This window comes from Sitophilus oryzae, unplaced genomic scaffold (assembly GCF_002938485.1).
Source record: "Sitophilus oryzae breed Bouriz unplaced genomic scaffold, Soryzae_2.0 scaffold_1389_pilon_pilon, whole genome shotgun sequence".
Classification (NCBI taxonomy): Eukaryota; Metazoa; Arthropoda; class Insecta; order Coleoptera; family Curculionidae; genus Sitophilus; species Sitophilus oryzae.
The window spans coordinates 964,661-987,879 of record NW_022146047.1 but is presented as its reverse complement, the minus strand read 5'-3'; the positions used below and the strand labels follow the sequence as shown (position 1 = coordinate 987,879).

General features: G+C 31.4%; 2 protein-coding genes across 3 annotated transcripts in view; one reads left to right on the top strand and one right to left on the bottom strand.

Moving 5' to 3' along the window:
• LOC115875498 (beta-alanine transporter) overlaps positions 1-23,219 on the bottom strand; it is a 934,216-nt gene that overhangs the window by 13,651 nt on the left and 897,346 nt on the right. The window contains exon 12 of one of the 2 annotated variants that reach the window (XR_004049013.1): positions 8,981-9,145. The exons of the other annotated variant lie outside the window; for it this stretch is intronic. The gene's annotated coding sequence lies outside the window, so the exon portion shown is untranslated. The remainder of the gene's footprint in view (positions 1-8,980; positions 9,146-23,219) is intronic. 2 annotated transcript variants of the gene reach the window in all.
• LOC115875507 (prolactin-releasing peptide receptor-like) overlaps positions 2,430-23,219 on the top strand; it is a 329,200-nt gene continuing 308,410 nt past the window's right edge. The window contains exon 1 of the mRNA XM_030890983.1: positions 2,430-2,645. The gene's annotated coding sequence lies outside the window, so the exon portion shown is untranslated. The remainder of the gene's footprint in view (positions 2,646-23,219) is intronic.

Below are 23,219 nucleotides of genomic sequence, written 5' to 3'. Positions count from 1 at the left end.
CAACTAATAATAACATTTACAGTAATTGAGCAATTTTGTTAGATCAGTTCGATAGAAATGTAATTTATTGGCTCAATCGAAACCGATCGTTGTAACAGATAATGCGTTATTTGTTTTCCTTCCAACTGTAACCTCCCTTTATGAAGTTTTATTATTGTCTATTAGATTTGTCGCTGTTATTTACACCAACTTCTCGACTGGCAACACTTTAGTTGTCGACTTGTACAGAAAGGAAGGTTACGGAAAGTAAAATAACAATTTTGTTTATCTTCATGCATAAACTGATACAAAAACTAAATTCTTTCCCGTCATAAGAAATAAAAATAAAGACGCACTCGAAAACGCATAAATTCCATAAAATCAGTTTCTAATTTAGTATGATTTTGCCTTCTTGATGGTCAAAATTGGTGTTAAATATGACCAATTTTAATGTTTTCGGAAGGCCAAACGGTGTTAGAAGGCGGTGTTTACATACTGAAGAAGTCATCAGAGCCACAACTTTCTTGAAGGAGGATCGGTCGCAACGATATGTGTCGTAGCTTTTTCATGTTACACAATCGGTCATTTCCAGACTATGGAATGGACACAGAGACTATGGTTTTGATGTCCGCAGACCATATCCTCAACGAATAAAGGTTGATTCTCACTATACATGCATTATACCTTCCGTTTCCATTCCATATCCATTCCATATTCATTCCGTATTTTTTATTGTATTGACGCTATACGTAAGCTTCCGTTCCGTATCAATTCCATACTTTTTATTGTACAATTTATATCATTACGAAAGTTTTATTTTAAAAATTTGAATCTTAAAAATCTGAATCGGTAAAATAATAAATAAATATCAGCAAAATTTTAACAGAGCTGTTACAAATGTAAGAGCTTGACAACACTGTTTCCGATACGCTTCAGTCAGTTCGCCAAAAAAATGTATGGAAAATGAACGGAAGGGAAACGGAACGGATAGTGTGCATTGTCCTATTCATTTACATGATATAATATTTTATGTAAACGGAAGGGAGCTGCGAGCTGATATTGAAGGTATAAGTGAGAATCAACCTTAAGGCGGACAACAAGGCGGGAAAATCGGTATCTTGTTCAAACCACTCTTCCTAAAGGAACATTTAGCGCCAGGAACTTACAAAATATTCTTACGATCGCCAGAGGAACTCGAAATTCAACTGACTATAAGAAATAGGCTGCATGAAGTTAACATTCGATCAAGTCGAGCAGCTGTTGTGCCGCATTTAACTGCTAATCATCGTAGGGCACGAAGGATTTGTTCAAGAACATCTTCACTGGGTCGTGGATCAGTGGAGGCACTTCTTTTTTTTAAAAGTGAGTCCCGTTTCAGACTAAATCATAATGATACCCGGCGGAGAGTTTACAGAAGACCGAATGAACGGTATCTGGACACAACAGTCAGAGAAGCGATTCATTTTGGTGGAGGTTCCGTCATGGTGTGGGGAAGTATAACTTTAAATGGGCGTATGAACTTGCATGTCTTTCTAGACGGCATAATTAATGCTGAACGATACAGAGATGAGATTCTTGAACTATATGTTATTCCATTTTGCTTTATTGTTATTTATGTTATTCCACTTTGCCTCATACTGCTAGATTAGTTACTCGATACCTTGAAGAGTCCAATATCACAATTATTATGGATTGGCCTGCTAATAGCCCTGATCTCAATCCTATTGAGCACCTTTGGGACCTACTAAAGAGAAGACTACAAAGTCGTCCACAAACACCAGATCTTCAAACTTTGGGAGAAAATCTTCGAGAGGAGTGGAACGCCTTACCTAAAGAGATTATTCGGAGCCTCATTCAGTCTATGCCAAATCGGTGTGCAGAAGTGCGTAAAAACCGCGAAAGACACACACATTATTAGGAAAAAAAATTCCGTTGTCAATTAAGATAAAAATTGTTTAACATTGTTTTCGATACATATTGTAGTCATTCATAACGTAATAAAAATACAATTTTCAACAGTTTCACAACTTTTTTCGCCATGAACACCAAGATGCTTACACTACATTCCAACTTAATTCATATATATGGAATATATAAGTTCATATGTTTAAATAAATATGTTTTCTTGTTTAAAACAAATTTAACAAAGTGATCCCTAATTCGTTTTGACTAGTTTATTTATTTATCTTAAGTAGAAGTTCTTAGAACTCTATAAAAGTTATAGAGATATATATCGGGGTTAGAAAGTTCCCAGAACTTTATAGGAATTATATCTTCTAAAGTAAAAGGCTAAGAACTAATTTCCGACAATTCAGCACCCAGTAAACCAAAATTTTGACAAGCGGCGCGTGGCGGCGCGCTCCGACGCCGAGCGTCGTTTTCCGACGTCGGTCGGCGTCGTATCCATGGAAACGCGCCTAGTTTCATCTGTTTAGTCGGACGAGATTTTCCTCGTCGATCAGACACGGTCCGCGCTCTGTCCCATATTGAACGGCATTTCCGCGAAACATTTGACGTTTTCATTCATGAAAACCGGTCAGATTTATGATCTGTTTCACTTAGATTATTAAGAGACTGTTCTTCGTAGAGATTTTCTTAAAATAATTCAGGCAAAAGCAGCAGTTTCTTCCTTTTTGCCATCAGATTCAACGATTTTTCTTATAAAGGTAAATTTATTTTTAGAAAAGATACGTTCTTAGAGAGATATTTTAAATATTCATTGTTGTTTTTTTCTATTACATTTACTAGGATGTTATTACGTTTCTTAATATTTTTACAAAATTTATTTTTCTTAATTTGTTATTTTTTTTATAGTCCTGTTTTTAAAGTATAAAACTCTTGAGTACTTATAAGATGTGTTAATATTCTTGTTTATAAATTATATTTAAACAGATTATACTTAGTAATGTTTTTTTCGAATAGCAAAAAACAACTTGGGGAAACCTGTTGATTTTCAACTTCCAAAACTTATAAGGAATAAAAAAGCACTTCTTTTTAATGTTTTATGAGTTTATTTTGACATGTTTTTTATTTGTTTTAAAAGAAAAAAATATACTTAGTGCCATTCCCTCATATCGAGGCTTTTAAAGGAACATTTTTGCGGAAATCGTATTTCTTGTAGACAGAGTCAGAAATAAATTAAATTTATATTAATAATATTCTATGCGTATCAATATGAGAATATTTTGAATTAAGATCAATTTAAAATCGGATGTCTCTATTTTTTAATATTTAAGTATAAGTTGGTCACCGATCTTTTTAGCTTGAAACCTATTTTTATCATTTTTAATAATGAATTATCCCATGTTATAATGAATTATCCGGGGAATTATCATATTTTAAACATTCATTATTGATCTTTATTTTTTTTGAATTATTGCGTATCAAATGTGAATTAATCAAAAAAGGTAAATTTTTTCAGTTAATCAAGAAGTCTCTAAAAATATCAATAATCAGAATTTAATTTTACTCATACTGCTCATACCTAACGCCTGTTGTATATGTAGATATATATTTTTTAAAAAGTCAAAAGCAACTCGTAAAACCTGTTGATATCTAGATTCAGAGTTTAATCTTTCAGATATCTTGGGATTATAAAATTATGTTATTTTTCAATCTATACCGGATGTTTCTAAAAAGTGGCTCACTCTTATAAACTTTTTATTTTTTCAGATAAATAAACGCAATTTGGAAAACCGGAAATTACTACAACTTTTCATATTTAAATGGCACCTTCGGTATTTTTTTACTTTAATGTCTGTGTTAAAAGCACTAATTTTTAATCAATGAGCCTTGGAATGTCTTGTCCTGGCTGGTTAAAAAATGTCCAAATCGTATTTTTTTAATCATATCTCAATTTTTTTAAATGGAACGAGGGTGGCTTATTAGCATATTTGAAAAAAGATTTTTTTGAATAATTAGGTACCATGCACTTGATATTTCGAGTCAAATTGTCGTTAAATTTATGACCATGACACTCTAAATTGAAATTTAAAATGTTATTTTATTTAAAAAATTATTTTTAAATTAAATAATTAGGCATAGTGCCATTTAAAAATCAAAAGTTGTAGTTATTTCCGGTGAAACAGAAAATGACCAAAAACAATTGAATACGTCAATCAATCTTAATTTATGTCATATACTGACATACCAAATTTCGTCTTTTTATCTGAAAAAATAAAAAAGTTATAGGGATGAACCACTTTTGAGACGCACCCGGTATACGTACCATTCAGAAAATTAAAGAAAAATATGTCATTCAAACATGGCCCCGCGAAAGCTGATGATTAATTAGTTTTTCTATCGGATATTAATTATCATTATAGGTAAATTGAGCCTGTAGGAAACATTGGATCCCTCTTAAAACATAATTATATTGACCTTATTGCTCTAAAAATATTAAATTATTCGAGAATATAATTAAAATTTCTCTAACTATTTAAATACAGGGTCCGGCAATACTCCGTCGGGGATCTGTAGCTCCTAGAATAAAAAACATGAAAATTTTGTTTAAGTACAGACCTAAAGTATGTACCAGGACAGGGGCGGATACAGAAATTTATTTTAAGGGGGCCCAAATAAAAAATAATGCAAAATATGCCTTTAAGGGAGCCATTTTTCACCTAAGAGTAGGTTGGAAAAAATCATGATTTTTAAAAAAAAATCAAAAAAATCAGATTTTTTTTATATTTAAATCAGATTTTTTTGATTTTAAACAGATTTTTTTGATTTTTTTGATTTTAATAAAAAACACTATTTAAATAGGATTTCTAAATGACTAGGACTTATTTCCAATTAAAGTCCTCTCCTAAATGGCTAAAGTTTTATAACTCTGCCCGATATCGATAACATTAATAATTCTAGGGTGCGTTTGTCATTTCTCCACATCGGTCACCAATATATTTCGCAAAAAAGTCGCTCGCTTCAGATCAAAAGGAGTTTTTTTGAAATGCAACAAGTGTATTAATTTTTGTAATTTCAACGCCTAGGCATAAAAGTAAAGCACTTTTTCGCCTAAGCACAAAAGTACAAAAATATATTATTAAACTGTAAAACTGTAAAATTTCAACGAGTGTACAAATTGTTACTCGATTACTTACAAGGCATTACCTTTTATATTATTTGCAACAGTTGGAATTGATTAAAAAATTATTTCGTCGTTTTACAAGCAAAACACACTAAGTCCAAAAACGAATAAATACATTTTTAATGCATTTTTAATGGTTTAAAAAATATAAAAGTAATTTAAAAATTAAACTAATAATTCTTAGAAGGTATAGTAAATTTCTCCTGGATATACAGGGTTGTTCACCACATACGACACGGAGTATTGTAACTAAACGATTAGATTTTTACAAATTGTAAGTTTTGGGTTCGTTGAAGGACTATTAGAGCTACAATTTAAAAATATTTTTACAAGATACAGAGTGTCCCAAATAAATAATAAATATGAAAGTTGTATTTTTTTAAATGGAATACCCTGTATATTATTGCATTTTTAGCTTCTACGATTAAAATAAAGGTAAATTTGATTAAGGCTTATTACACTTAAACCTTACCGTTTTTGAAATATTTTGAATTTTGTAAAATTGCAGTATAAATTTTACGGCTTCATTTCTCCGAGGGTATCAAAGTTTTTAATACTAAATATTTACTGAAGTTTATTTATTGATCAGTTATTGTGTTGCAATAATAAAAATTATACTACCTTATACAGAGTGTCTAAAAATTTATTTTTAATAATTACTAGCTTTAAACGGCAATAACTTGTTTAATTTAAATGGAATACCCTGTATATTTTATAAGAATCAGATGCACAATTTAATTGTCTATCAAATTGTATTATACGCCTTTTACCTATCCCTTCAACTTTTCGTAGAAAATGCATTTTCTTATAATTTAGACCTCATTTATCAATATACCCATGGAATATTGACATTTTTAGGATTGTTTTTAAACAACAAATGTACAAAATGTACAGGCTAGTAATATTATCGTTTTTAGTAAAACGATGATATTACTAGCCCATTTGTATGCACAAAAAGAAAACTATTTAGATCTTTATAAAAGAGTATACCATTAATTAAATATACCACCAGTATTTCCGCCCAAATACTAATTAATTACATACTTAATTGTGTTCGTTAATAAATTATTCTAAATAAATGTGGATTTGAATCAGAAATCAATATAATAATAAGTTATGAAAATGAACGTCTCTGTTGTTATAAATAAGCATTTGTCAAAAAATGAAATATCATTTTTAAGGTGTTAGTTTTTTTACCACACTGTCTAATACACATACATAATTCAGTTTTTTAGTATTTGGAGCAATTATTATTAATCAACGCAAACAGTCAATTAATGTAGTTTGAATAATGGAATCATATTAATTGATCCTCTTTAACAAATATTTAAACAGTTGTTTTTTATTTTTTAATGAAATAAACAAACTATATCAACAATATTAGTATATGTACTCTTTTAAAATTTAGTACATCTTTAAAAATAATCTAAAATGTCAGTATTCCATGAGTATATTGATAAATGAGTTCTAAATTACAATAAAATTCATTTTCTACGGAAACTTGAAGAGATAGCTAAAAAATGGTATAATACAATTTGATAGACAATTAAATTGTGCACCTGATTCTCATAAAATATACAGGGTGTTCTATTTAAATTTAAAAAGTTATTGCCGTTTAAAGCTAATAATTATTTAAAATAAATATTTAGACACTCTGTATAAGGTAGTAAAACTTTTATTATTGCAACACAATAACTGATCAATAAATAAATTTCAGTAAATATTTAGTATTAAAAACTTTGATACTTTTGGAGAAATGAAGCCTTAAAATTTATACTGCAATTTCACAAAATTGAAAATATTTCAAAAACGGTAAGGTTTAAGTGAAATAAACCTTAATCAAATTTACCTTTATTTTAATCGTAGAAACTAAAAATGTAATAATATACAGAGTGTTCCATTTAAAAAAATACAACTTTGATATTTTTTATTTATTTGGGACACTCTGTATCTTGTAAAAATATTTTTAAATTTTAGCTCTAATAGTCCTTCAACGAACCCAAAACTTACAATTTGTAAAAATCTAATCGTTTAGCTACAATATTCCGTGTCGTATGTGGTGAACAACCCTTAGATCTATATTCTGGGAGAAATCTAATCAAATGATATAAATAAATTAAAATAAAAAATAATTGGACTTAGTGTGTTTTGCTTGTAAACCGACGATTTGTAATGTTTAATTTGTAAAAATATAGTATATTCTACTCGAGTAAAAATGTACTTTTGTGTCTCCCTGTTTACGATAGTCCCTCAAACGTACAACATCGTCAAAAAAGTATAATTTTTACTCCTTCACAATACACTATTGTTCGGAAATAGTCTTAAGTCGAGAATGAAATTAATATTATCTATTGTCAAAGTGTAAAATAAAAAGATATAAAACAGCATATTTTCTGACAACGATTTGAAGATATAGCCTAACATTAAAAGAACCTTTTTCTGCACTAGAGATTGCGAATGAAATGTATTCGAACAGCATTTTTTGTCACTTGTAAATAAATTTCAAAATAAATCCCTGCCGTTTAGAAGTCATGGATTCACATGAAATTACCTCAAAAATCGGTCCAACATTTTAATTGAATAGATATGTGGTAGGTATATGTGTTATACAAATCATTTTTTTATATAGTTTTATAACATTTACAATTTTTTTTCGATTTATTAAACGTATTTAAACGTTACAATAGCAAGTGTAACATTTCATTTAAACGAATAGATATAGGGCATATATGTTATATAGAAATATTTTTTATAGTTTTCTAGGACACATATTTATTAACTTTTACATTTATTTTTCGATTTATTCTAAAGTTCTAAAAAGTTGATTTTTTTATTTAAATCACATGATTAAAATTAAAAAAATCACTTGATTTAAATCTAGTGATTTAAATCATGCCAACCCTGCCAATTTACAGATTTTAGAAAAAAAATGTATTTCCGGAAAATATATTAACTTCTATAGGGTGGTTCAAAAAGTGTGAGTGGATCTGGATGATTTTTTTTAAATGGAACACCCTGTATATTATTGCTTTCAATGGTAAAATATGAGAGAAAAATCATGGGTGGCTTTGATAAAAATTTGCTGTGGAAAATGCCATATGAAATACAAAACCGGGAATATCTGCGAAACCGTTAAAAATTTTGAAATACTCTAAATGCAATAATTCTCCACCTATTGAAAACATAATTTACAGGCTTTAAAAAAACAAAGAAAAATTATTTTATATTTTAGAAAGTTTGGCGTAGAATTTTGAACATTCTGTATGATTTACGATTTCCATATTTATAGCAAATAAGTACAGTCCGTATAAAGTAAATATCTAATATAGTTTTGATTTCAGGACAGTTCTTATATTATTAATAAGTTTTTGAGAGAGGCTGAAAAATATATAATTTTTATTTATTTGTTAAAATCTCTGAAATTATCGAAATATATTTACTCATGTCTTAGGATTATGTAAAGTGATCTGAAAGGAAGCCAAACATGCAATAATATACAGGGTGTTCCATTTAAAAAAAATCATCCCGATCCACTCACAATTGTTTGAGCCACCCTATAGAAGTTAACATATTTTTCTGAAATACATCCTAGTACATACTTTAGGTTTGTACTTAAACAAAATTCCCAATTTTTTTATTTTAAGAGCTACAGATGCTCGACGCGCTATTGCCGGACCCTGTATAATTATTTTATTGTTTCTTTTAATGTAGGGGACAAAGGACATAAGTTAAGATAATTTAACAGATCCCATGAGGACTATTTTACTTAAGTAAATTAATCAAATTTAACATGAGTTTTATTTACAAAATTAAGGGATTGTCCTTTTTCAAGAATTGTTATTAATTTATTATTTTGAATGTATTATTCAGTATTGATATTAAAAGAACATCTAATGTCTATTTAATTTAACCTACCTACACAACGTTTCGGCCAAACGTATATATCGCAGACATTTCGATTCCTTTCTCAATCATCTCAATTCACAAAATGAATTCCTGTGGAGGTGGCCAATCTACTGGCAATTCTGGATATAGAAAACCCACACATACGAGCAGTATTTATGTTTCAGTCGACCCAATCTGAAACAACACAGAAAGGAATAGTTAAAACTTCATGTCATCGAGCAAATACCATTGTGCAGTAGCCAAGCACAACATTACTTTCTGCTGGACTAAATAATATTAAAGCTCCATCAAATTTACGATTGGGAAAGATAAAAAACACTTACAAATTGCTTAAAAAATTATCAAAATCGAACCATTTGAAGAAAATATATTGAACTTTAAAATACGCGAAAATTTTAAGGTGTTCATTTTTGATGCCGATGCCGGTCAGTAGATAAATATCTATCAGAATTAAACTTATATATATATATATTATAATTTAAAGAATATAACAGAATGATAGTAAAACACTTGTTGCAAATGGTATACGAGAATTGCCGGAAGCACTAAAGTTTATGAGAGAATCATAAAAATATACTTTATGTGTTTTAAAAATCCATTTATTATTAAACTAGCATATTTAATAGGATACATAGTGTGTCCATGTATAAGACTGATCCCATCAAAAAGATAGAATTTAAAAAAATGCCAAGACTCGCAACACAATTCTTCCACTACAAAAAGTTGTGAGATCTCATGTAAAACCAAGTCAGTTTATTTTATTTAGTCTCTCTTTAAGCACCTATTCGACAATTTTGTTATAAATTGTTAGTATTAATATTAGTCATCTTTATTTCTATAATAATTATATTGACTTGGCAGTTACCGGTACTCCATAAGGATATTTCGAGATTTTTCATTTTTTCCTTCCATTTCGGGTGCCTTCCTTTGCTACCTAAAATTCCAAATTTGAAGTTTGTGACACATCTAGAAGTAGCTTAGAATTTTGGTAATAGCGAGTGAATCACTGGCGAAGTTAAAGAAGTTAAATTAGAAAAAAATCATAATACAAATAAAATCAGAAGAGACCGCTTCGATTAATTCTAGTCTTCTACCTTTCTCCCGACTGGAACGTCAGTTACCGTTAGCGGCTAGAGAGCTTACTTTTAATCCATAAGGATATTTCGAGATTTTTAATGTTTTCCTTCCATTATAAGCTTAAAGCTACCTAAAATTCCTAATTTGAAGTTTGTGACACATCTAGAAGTACTTTAGAATTTTTGACAATTTTTTCTTAGAAAATTTGACAAGTGATAATTCATAAACTATGAGGTATAATTACTAAATATTATGGTAACCTAGCCAGGTATAGTATGTCTTCATGCGTAGTGAAAATTACTATTCTTCCTTGATCCACAACGAAAGGATGGTACGGCTGTGCTCGACTTGGCACAGATAGGTGCAAAATAGTAATAATGTTTAGGTAATGGTATAAAAAACAGTTTTTAAGGAAATTTTGACTTTTTTGAACTAAAATAATACACTAACAAATATTCCCAACCAGGAATATACCAAACAAAATAAAGTTTGACAAAATTAAGACTCTTAAGTATGTATTATTTATTATTATACATAACATTAATAACTGTCAACATTAATACAAAGATGCAAAGAGATGCAAAGAAACAGATACAAAAGATACAAAAAAACGCAACGCAAAAATGTTTCGTCAAATTTAAAGTATTATATTTTTAGACCTATTTTCTTGATTTTTTTTTGTTGAGGAGGGAAAAAATCTTGCATAAGACACCCCGAAAGGGTAGTGCCGGATTTCTACCGGCTAAAAAAATCTCCTCTGTCCTGCCACAGAACCGCATCGGAATCCGCTTTTGCATTTCTTCTATCCGGCCGTCGTCCTTAATCTTCTTCTATCAGACTTTGCATCATTTGGGACTACTTCTCTTTATTTTCAATAATATATATATATATATATATATATATATATATATATATATATATATATATATATATATATATATATATATATATATATATATATATATATAATCATTGTAACTTAGTCCCAGTCATTTTCCCCGTCGACTAAGCTATTTGATACATTTCCTATGTTGAATACTTTTGTTGTATAATACTTGCAAATATTGACTTCTAATTTGATCCCATCTAAGGCATTCAAATAAAGTATGTTCTGCGTCATCTTCGGCATGACAATAGATACAATGAAGGGTGGTCTTTTTTTCGAGCAAAGAGATACTCGTATTTATGAAAGCACCCATGACCTGACAACGCTTACGTTATGTAGTAGTTTACTTCTCCGTAGCCTCTAGTAATCCACTTTTCAATGTTCGGGATAAGTTTATGTGTCCATCTGCCATGTTTACCATTTTCCCATTTATTTTGCCAATCAGTAATCATTTTACTTCGGGCTTCTTGCCTTGGCAACCCACAGTAAGTTACATGTCTTTCTTTTATTAGAGCTCTATTGGAAGAATTCCAGCTACAACGCAAGCACCTTCACCAGATATTGTTCTGTATGCACAGCAAACTCTGATGCATATTGTTCTCTGCACTCTTATAAGTTTTTGCAGTTGTTTTTTATTCTGTGTTATAGTATGCTATGCCGGTGCTGCATACAGTAATTGCGAATGTACCACACTTGCCTGAATACGCCTTTTGGAGGGTTTGGGACCCCTGATATTCGGCATCAGACTAGTCAATGCCGATATCGTCTTCTGCGCTCCGCGCAGTTTTGTCAATATGTATTCCGAACGCCAGTTTTGCGTCCAGCAATACACCAAGATACTTAATGGTACTATATACTTGGATTAACTATTGTTTGCTCTACATTAAAATATAGTCTAGCTATATTTCTCTTAGTCGTTAGTAGAACTGCTTCAGTTTTATGACGTGCAAGTTGAAGGTTTTACCTCCTCATCCACTTTGTTACTCGCATTAGTTCGGTTTCGGCCAGATTCATCAAGGATTCTTCACTACTAGCTGTTACAACCATGGCGATGTCGTCTGCAAAACCAACGAGTATAATTCCATCTGGCATGCAGGTCTCTAGTAAACTATCATACAGTTCTACACTACTATCATACATATCTTGATTTTTTTAGCAAACTGTACTTAAATATATCTATTTTAATTAGTAAACTCAGTTTATTATAAACTATAATGCCAGGTATTCACGGCCGAAAGGCGAAGGGTGCAATCAATCGTGAGGTTGTCCACATAGAATGCCCGCATTGGTTCGTTTTGTCAGTGGTTGCCATATAGTAGATATTTCCGTACTAGGATTGCTAAAGATGTTATTATTGTTTGCTGTAAAAACGGCTTCTTTAAATTTACGCTTTTTCCAATGAGGTTCCCTGTGGACAACCCGAGCTTCCGACCATTTTATATTGTGCTGTTTTGACCAAAAATGGCCCGCAATTCCTGACTTCATTTTCTCACCTTTTTGTACATGTTTTTTGTGCTCGCTAAGCCGTACATTTAGGGGACTTTTAGGCCCTCCAACATAATAGTGATTGCATGCACAAGGTACCTGGTAGATGCACTCTTTCTCTTGTTTCTATGATTCCGGCCTTGTTTTTGTAGGACGCTTCTTAGAGTCGATCCAGATTTTAAAACCGTTTTAATTTTGTTTTTTTGGCTATTCGCCTGATCTTTTGCAATGTATGCAATTTATGGACAACCTCACGGTTGACTGCACCTAACTTCTTCACGGGTGAATACCTGGCAGTAGTATAAAAGCTCTGCAGGAATAGGAATTAGATTAGTTTACATCACTTGATAACGGCCAACCGTTGTCAACTTGACAACTTTCAAACCTAGAAATCAAAGTTATTGCTGGAAGCAAAAATAATAAATGCTACTGAACTATTTGCGTCCACGATAAAAATGGAAACAAAAAGAAAAACATAAATTCATGGCAACTGAAACGAGTTTTTACAGAGACTTGAACGTTTTCTAATTAAAAATATTGCATTTTTCCGCTGGCATTTTCGAAAAATCAAACTTATTTGCTACAAACAAAACGCTGCCGGCTGGCGCTTTCATCCACAGATCCTTTATCGACGAACTTATCCCAGCTGGCTTACATGCTTTCGACTTGTAATTAAAAGCAGGAAAATATTAACGGGAGCTTTTTTAACATTTTCCGTCAATAACAACATCGAACCACCCGTCAAACGCGTATTTTTGGAACGAGGATTGTTCCGTGTTGTTTTTTATTCGTTTATTTTAGTAAAAAAAATGATTTGTGCAATTTTCTATTATTTTCTAATCGAAATATAAATATTAGTGATGGGCATTACGATTCTTTTTAGTGAATCGAATCACACGATTCCTACTATTCGTTCATCGACTCCTACCATTCGTTCATTTGAACGAACCATATGCACAATTTACGTTTCATAAAAACAACAATCGTAACTGGCACTACCGGCGATAATTTGGTCAGACAATTACTTAAGGGACCAGAAAAAAAAAGAAATATACAGTTCTTTTATTTGTTGTACAACAATTTATGAAACTGGCATAATTGGATTTATTATCTTACCCAATAATATTAAATTATAAGTCCAATTCATATACATAATATACTATTTATTAAAGACTTCATAATACCAATTTAATATTTTTAGAGCCACATTTTAATTCCGATGTAATAATCATAATAAATAGTATATTACACTGCATGATCGAAAAAAAAATGGCGTTCAGTTGGCTTGGAGCGAACATCGATGACATTCCCCATATAATTTTACATAAAAAATGACAGCGATTTTCATTTTATAACCATCGCTGACGTCGTTTTTTTATCATATTGAGCAGAGGCCAACAATATTTATTTGGATTTGCATAAAAACACGATTTCGTCTTTTAGACCGATATTTAATGGTTTATAGTCAGTAATATTATTTTAACAAAAATATTAACGTGACTCGTTACTGACTCATACCGTCGCGTCGCGTCGTCTATCGACGAGCGGGCCGAGGTTGCCATATTTCAACCATAAAGCTCTTGCCGCGAGTAATAAACAAATTAACAACCTGTATATGCAGTCTTATTTAAAATAAGCATATTGGCAACCACTTTTACATAAAAAAATAATCTATACTAATATATAAAATCCTTAATTGAGTGACATACTGATTAATCACGATCCTGCTCAAACCACTCAACGTAAGAAGCTCAATTTTGGCATCCAGGTTGATTCTAGGGTGTAGAAGTAGAGGTTTTTATTTAAAAAACGGTCAAGTTTCCGAAAAAACGCTTAAACACAGTAGGCTATTAGGATCGGCAAAAAAAAAGTTTTTATAATTTCACTCAAAATGAGTTATTTGGGTCATAAATGACGTTAACAAAATATTTTCATGATGTCTGTCTGTCTGTCTGTCCGTCCGTCTGTCCGTCTGTCCGTCTGTCTGTCCGTCTGTAACACGATAACTCAAAAACCGCTGAACCGATTTTAACCAAATTTGGCACAAAAATACTGTGGCATCCGAGAATCTGGCCATTAGTTTTTGGTGGGGGTGGGGGGTTGGTAAGGGGGTATGGGAGGGGGTAAAACATTTTAAAAAATCTGAACTCCAAAATTACAGTAGCTAGCGAAACGCGGTTTTCAAATTAAGATTAGGAATAATATTTGCAACAAAATTTGTAATAACATCAAAATCAGTCAAAGTCGCAGTTTTCGAGATATTAACATATTTTAGTATGGGCGGCTAAACGTGCCTCACGGCGCCAATTTTTTTACATATTTTAAGATTTTTTAAAAATGTATACAGGGTGTTTCGAAAAATCTGGTCATTGATTAATCACGATTCTGATTAAAGCGCTTGACGTAAAAAGCTGATTTTTGGAAAACAGATTGAAACTATCCCTCAAATATTAAAATATTTTTTATTTAAAAAACGGTGAGTTTTTCGGAAAAACTTAAAACATATTTTATTTTGTTGCTTTACATATTTTAAGATTTTTTATAAATTTATACAGGGTGTTTCCTAAAATATGACCATTGAGTAATCACGATTCTGCTTAAACTGCTTGACGTTTAAAGCTGATTTTTGGCAAACGGATTGACTGTGGGGTGTAGAGGTTTGATAAGGAGGGGTTTCTCGAATCTCAAATTTCAAGAGGGTGAAAACGCCCCTCAAATATTACAATATTTGTTATTTAAAAAACGGTTAGTATCTCGGGAAAAGGCTTATACAAGCATAATTTATTTGTTTTTTTGTATATTTTGAAATTTTTTAAAAAATTATACAGGGTGTTCCAAAATGTTGAGTAATTTCTTAACCACGATTTTCTGCTTAAATTGCTTGACGTATAAAGCTTATTTTTGGCAAACGGATTTTTCGAAAGTCAAATTCCAACGAGATGAAACTACCCCTCAAATATTACCAAGTTATATAATAATATCGCCATATTGTTTCTTCTGACATAAATGTGAGAAAATTTTATCCAGTTTGTATGTTAATGGAAATTCTTGCTTTGCTTTATCATCACCATTACAAATGATTAATTCGACGCGAACGAAGTCGCTGGTACACGACAGTTTAAAATAAAAATACACCTCAGAATAATTTTAACACATTTAGATTTATATCTAAAACAGGTACTAAATTTTTAACAGATTTACACAATAACACAAGAAAAATTGAACATTTTTACAATACAATAATTAAACAATCTTTAAATATACTGACATATTTTATTAACATTCTATAGTTTCCTCCATGTTCCATTTAGACACAATCGAGTTATTTTCGATTAATATTTGTCATACTTTCTGTCTACATGATACACCGTTATTAGTAATAAAAGTTTTATAGGTTCAATCAATACAGCATTAAACTTTTATGGCAAAATGCTTTTGTTCATCAACCTAACAAACAACTGGTGTTGCTCTGACCTAAATTTTTTGCCTTAAAAAGTTAAAAGACTGACATAAAGTCTCCTTGTCGGATTACATCTCTTTCTTGATATAGGGTTGGTTAATTTAATATAACAGTAAAGTTTTTGTAAAATATACCTTGTATTGACTAAGAGAATAAATGTATTCTGTAGATTTTTGTACATTTGTGCGATAGCTTTTGAAAATGGATATAAAATTATTAATACAAAATAACATTTTCATTACTGTTTAATAATTAAGATATATAAAAATAATATTGCCAATTTTTAGGATACTGAACGTGTTGCAAAGTCTAAAGAGTCACTTGGAATTTTGATTTTGTCATTAACATTCTGATTATATTTTTGGCGGTTCAGGTTCAACCTTACAAGTCTTACATTTAAAGTTTTTTCTATCTCCATTATGCAAGCCTGTAGATATGGCACTAAATATTTCTGAAAACACTGTACTTTTGATCAGTTTTTAGTTATTTTCAGCTACTTTGATTCACAATTGTCAATCTAATTACACATTTCCATCCTTAGAATAAACAAACAAATCCAAAAACTTATTGCCTGTTTATACATTCTAATATGTGCTCGCAAACATAAAAACACGAAATCTCTATAAACAGCGGAGGATTAAATGAAATAAAACGATTCCTCCGCGATCCAGAATTATATCGATTTCCGATATTTTTAATGCGCTCAACGTAAAAACCACTCGAGTTGCATAATCACAAAGCTTTTAGGACGATAAAACACACATGTTTACAGACGTGCAAATAAAAACGTTTTATTAGTCTTTACATTTTGCCGATTAACTTAAGTCAACACAGATCGGTTCGTTCCAAAAAAAATGTCAACCGAGGACCGAAATTTCATGCTTTTCTAAAGCTGTTTAGGTATTTAAATATGAAAAGAAAGCGATGAGTCAAAAATCCGAATTTTAATAAAAATAGGTTTTAAGAGCCCGGGAAATAAGTTATGAAAGTAGAATACAGGGCCGTATCTAGTCCAAATTTGGGGGGGTACAAAAGCTGCTAGGGAAAAAGCATAATAAAAAAAATCGCTTTGGGCTACACTCAAATCTTAATTGAAAATAAAATTTTAAAAAAGTAACAGGTAAAAATTATTAATCTTAAAGGATAAACTGGTCTTTTCCTTAAAAAAAAACGGTTGACTACCTCTTTGAAATCGATATTTATTTCTCTATGTACGCTTAATAGAGCAAGTCCTGTCAATCGCTCCTGACCTGTAGAGTTATATAGGAAGTCCTTCAATCGTCTTATGCCGCAACCGCACATGAGGCATTTAGCGAACTCCGAGCACTCGTCAACTACCGAACGCTCGTGATCGCCTTTCCATCCACACATGCGGGTTCTGACAGCAACAACATAGATACAAGCGCTCGTTCTCGTCGTCGATCGAGTCGCCGAACTCCGACTTCCTCATCCACACACATAGGAAATCGGCGAAGCCCCGATCGGAGATCGCCGAATACCGCATGTGCGGTTGCGGCATTAGGGTTGAAAAAGACCGTTCTGGTGTAGCTGTTGACACTGGTAGAGTTGCTAGGATCATTAATAAAATGTATATATTTGGAAATATACACTGGTTACACTCCGATTATCGTTTCGATTGCGTTTTTAGGTCGGTCGACTGCAGGTAGCTGCTTCCATTTTTGCCGCCACAAGTCTAGTTCTGCCGCTAAAGTGTCATAGTCCAAGAATTCTTTGTCTAATAGCAGAACAATAACAAACGTTAATCACGTTAATGACCAGCAAAACACACAACATTCAAAATCTTGTCCTTGTCAAACTTTTGCTGTTTTAAACACTTGAATGTTGAAAGTCGAAAATCGAAAATAACATTTGCTTTCAAAGTGGAAAAATGAGGTTAGGATATACATATAATGTATATTCATCAATGACTAAAGAATACAAGGACAAATAGCACCCGAGACCAAACTGTGACCATTCTTCCAAACAGTACCGCAGCACATATTTTACTTAACATTGCCGCTTGAAGGGATATTTATACCGTATGATCGAAAAAAAATGGCGTCCAGTTGGCTGGGAAATGACGATCAATGACATTTCCCATATAAATTTACATATAAAATGACAGCAATCTTCATTTCATAGCCATCGTTGACGCCGTTTTTTCTCGATCATATGGTATTTTTGATATTATATGTTTTCACTACGCTTATGGTGTATCGGGTGGTATCATACTAATTAATTACGAAAAAAACGTATTAAAATATTGACAAAAGGTACATAACTAGTATCGACGTATAGTACATATCAAGTACATATAATATCAGAAAAATAATTATCGAATTCAATAAAAAAACGTTAAAAAGGTGTAGGCGACTGTTTATTTCGCTATAAAACGTAACTTCTGGCTCTTTCTTATCATTGCGCCTTTTCCACTTGAAAGCTGAACAAATTACCATTGTAATAAAGTTTATACAAAGTTCACTACACACAATCAACTATTAAAAATCGCTAAAATTGTCGCTGATGACCAGCTGATAATGTAGTTATGTCTAAAAAGTTGGCGTCTAAGGTCACAAATTCTGCTGCAGCCCGTATATGGGCGTTACATGTCCTTGTATTCTTTAGTCATTGATATTCATCCATCTTCTTCTTCTTCTTTTTTGTTTCGTTCTTACTTGCTTACTTAATGATCATTACTTTTTAAAAATTTTCGGCCAAAATTTCGGGGGGGGGGGGTTGAACCCCCAAAACACCCCCCCAGATACGGCCCTGGTAGAATACTTAGGATACATTCTTTAAATACTGCATTTGTTACGACATTATTCTATAAATAAAAGTCATAATTATATATTTTTAGCGTCCTGGGTGATTTAAAAAAGGCATTTTTTGAAGCGAAAGGGTATAGCCGGATTAATATGGGAAATCTGCTCCCGCGGCTTTTTTAACTCGCATTCAGGAGATCGATTTGGTGTCCAATCAAAATAATTCACCTAAATTTTTAGCTCTTTAACTCAAACGGTTTTCCAGATTTTAAAGAAAAACTGTTTTTTTGAATTTTATTTTTATTTCTATAGTAAAATTCAAAATTAAATAATGATGATTTTTTTTTCTAATTCTTATAAATCTAAGACATGAAAAAATAATATGATCATGATTCATAAACGAAAAGCCGATTTCTAGCGGAGGAAAGAAAATTAAAATCTTTATTTTTTTTTAACTTTTGTGAAATATGTCACTCACTAAAAATCGCCAGAAAATGTCTTTTATACTTCTTTACACTCAGGAATTTTTTAGATTTTTTTTTTGTGTGAGAAGTGGTGGAACAATATGAAAAAAATTAAAAACTAATTTTTTTTCTAAAATCTTCTGTTTTAACCATTTTAACTAACTTATTTTTTTTCTTTTTAGTTTAAAAAAATGCATAGAGAATATTTTTTTACTTCAAATTCACAATGATATTATTACACATTTTCAATCATATTGCTACGCAATGATTACGTAAAGACTGGGTTTTTAAAAGATTCGCGTCAAGCTGACGCATTATAATGCCATCTGCTCGGATTTTCAGTAACCAGCAATAATATTCCTCTAAAGTTTCAATATCATTGTGAATTTGAAGTAAAAAAAAAGTATTTTCTACGCACTTTTTAAATTAACAAAATATAAGTTAGTTAAAACGGAAGATTTTAGAAAAAAATTAGTTTTTAATTTTTTTCATATTGTTCCACCACAAAAATTCCTGAGTGTAAAGAAATATAAAACTATAAGAAAAAAGAAAAAAATAAATAAAAATAAAAAATTAAATTAATTAATTGTTTATATAAAACAATGTTTTATATAAACTATTTTATTTTGTAGATTTTCTTGCAGTGCAGTGGCGAAATACCCATAAAGGATTTTTTTGGAAAGTATAAAAGACATTTTCTGACGATTTTTAGTGAGTGAAAATAAAGATTTTAATTTTCTTTCCTCCGCTAAAAATCGGCTTTTCGTTTAAGAATCATGATCATATTATTTTTCATTTATTAGACTTCTAAGAATTAGAAAAAAAATCATCATTAATTAATTTTGAATTTTACTATAAAAATAAAAATAAAATTGAAATTTTTTTTTTAAATCTCGAAAACCGTTTGAGTTAAAGAGCTAAAAATTTAGGTGCATTATTTTGATTCGACACCAAATCGATTTCCTGAGTGCGAGTCAAAAAAGCCGCGGGGGTAGATGTACCATATTAATCCGGCTATACCCTTTCTTTACGCGTGCTGGGAGTAAAAATTCAAAGCCATGACACGACACGCAGGGCGACACACGACACGCGAGATCGCGACACGACAGGCGAGAGGAAAAATGGTAAGGACAGTCTACGGTTTAGAAAAAATCGTCCGATTTAAATGAAATTTGGTATGTCAATAGATTAGACCAAGGCAACTTGACGGTGTACGATACGTGTCACTATGACAGTTAGCTTTGACGTAAGGAACGCCGAAATTTGATGTAGTCCGATCGCGATCAAATTTTGTGGGAAGGTTATGTATACGGTTCCACCCTGCAAAGTTGGATACGACGGGCAACGTTTCGTTTTCATCTTCATCACGGTGGGACTAAGGATTTGATACTGAAGAAAAATGTGGGTCGATTTCGATATAATTGGGGATGGGTTACAGGATGACGTCTTCGACGTTTCAAACCGATGCCTCTAAATGGACGAAATCGTCAGGATTTTTCTTAATTATGGGTCGATTGTAACCAAACTCGGCATGTGGATAGAATGGTGTACCCGAATGGAGTCCTCAGACGGACAGACAGAGAGACGGAAGAAATTTCATTTCAAATATGCGCACATAGTGCACACACAATTTTTTTTACAAGAAATCAAATTCAAACTGTTTTGTCATACAATTGTACGACACAGCGCGAGTTCTAGATACTTAAAATTTCCTAAGATCTGTTCTTAACTCATTTTTATGGGTAAATTTTCAAACACCCTATATTATAAAATATTAAATATCCAACTATCTATAACATGATGACATGTAATATCTATTTTCCGTATGAGAAACAGTATTGTATTTTGACATATGTTTGCATTATTTAACAATTTTAATTTGAGTTGGACCGCGTCCAAAGTTTTGGCATACCTCTGCCGAGGTTCCTAATATAAATAACAAGATAGCATGTAAACACTTCGGACCCTCTGGTTTATAAATTTACTCAAATTTTGATATGACAGAATTAAAATTTCTAACTGAATAAGTTAATAGATTTACCTAGTAATTTAATTAGGGTTATGAATACATTTTGTAAATACCGGGTGCCTCTCAAAAGTGCTATAACTCCTATAACTTTTTTCAGATAAAAAAAAGAGATTTGGTATATTAGTATACGACATAAATTAGGATTGATTGACGTATTCAATTCTTTTCGGCCACTTCCCTTTTCACCGGAAATTATTACAACTTTTGATTTTAAAATGGCACCTCGGTATTTTTTACTTTATTCGATAGGAAATGACACAAATATAATGACATATCATATGTGAACTTTTGACATTTTTGTTTAAAACAAAATTGTATTTTAAATTTCAATCTAGAGTGCCATGACTGTGTTAAAAACACTAATTTTTAATCAAGGAGCCTTGGAAAAATAGATTTGATAGTCTAATGTTTTTAGTGTCTAGTCCTGGCTGGATAAAAGAGGCCCAAATCGTATTTTTAATCATATCTCATTTTTTTTTCAAATGGAACGAGGGTGGCTCAGTAGCATATTTGGAAAAAGCATTTTTTTACGAATAATTTGGTACCACTTATAATATTACATGAGGGGCTTAAAAGCAAAATGCGTAAAGTCCACTTTTGGTGGAAAATAAGTTAGTCAGTAAAATCGCATATGTTCGGAGCGGCCTACCAGATACCTATTCAATAAATATCAAAAAAGCAAAAGTCCATGAAATCGTGGCTTAGAAGCAAAACGTATAAAGTCCTTAGCGCCTTAAAAACAAACTAGGTAAAGTTCACTGCCACCAATCACAAGCTTGCTCGGTGGCGTGACAAAAGGGACGAGACACGCGGATGTGCGCTATTCTGTTATTTACGTCTTGCGTACTGCAGAGTTAGTTACTGTTGACTAATTATTTATTGCTTTCAAGTATCTTTCTGTTTGTGTACTATTTAATATGGAAAAATCGCCTTCACTGGTGTGTACCTACTTCAAATTTCAAATCGCTTATGAAAAGCATTATAATACACTTGGTATTTCGAGTCAAATTGTCGTTATGAATCGCATGTTACAATTTCAAATAAACCATATTCGGAAATGTCAAAAGTTGGCATATGATATGCCATTCTATTCAGAGTGTCATTTCCTATCAAATAATGTAACAAAATACCGAGGGTGCCATTTAAAAATCAAAAGTTGTAGTAATTTCCGGTGAAACAGAAAGTGACCATAAACAATTGAATATACCAATCAATACTAATTTATGTCATATACTAACATACCAAATCTCGTTTTTTATCTGCAAATATAAATAAAATGTTATAGGGGTGAGCCACTTTAAAGACGCACCCGGTATAAAAATTAAAAACTACAAAATTGAACTTAGATTTTTATAAACATATGACATACAAAATTGTTGTATTGGCTAAGTTATTATTCTTCTCTCGATGTAAATATAAACAAAAAGTAAATATGAGATGCATAAACATACTTCATGTTTGCCACATGATAATATCCAAGGAACACAAAACCTTTATTTGTATGCAAGGCACGTGGAATTAATTTATGGAAGTGCTGTTATGTATAATATTATCCGAAATTAGAATAAGGTGTAAATAGTGACATAATGAAACAATCGGTTTACCGCAGAGATAGGAATAAATATTTGGTCAGTAGTAATTTCTTAGCAAAAAAATATATATATCTAATATAATATCCTATGTTATAGGGCTTGTTTCTCTCTACAATTTCCTGTCTCACAAGGTACCGTTTGTGTCCGGGAAAGGTTCATAGTTTCATAGTTGTCGATTTTCGAAAGAAATCAGTACATGTATATTATTTCGTATATTTTTCATTTTATTGATTTTATGGAAAGCACTGTTCATTAAAATGTATCCTATGTTATAGGGCTTGTTTCTCTCTACAATTTCCTGTCTCACAATGTACCGTTTGTGTCCGGGAAGGGTTCATAGTTTCATAGTTGTCGATTTTCGAAAGAAATCAGTACATGTATATTATTTCGTATATTTTTCATTTTATTGATTTTATGGAAAGCACTGTTCATTAAAATGTATCCTATGTTATAGGGCTTGTTTCTCTCTACAATTTCCTGTCTCACAATGTAC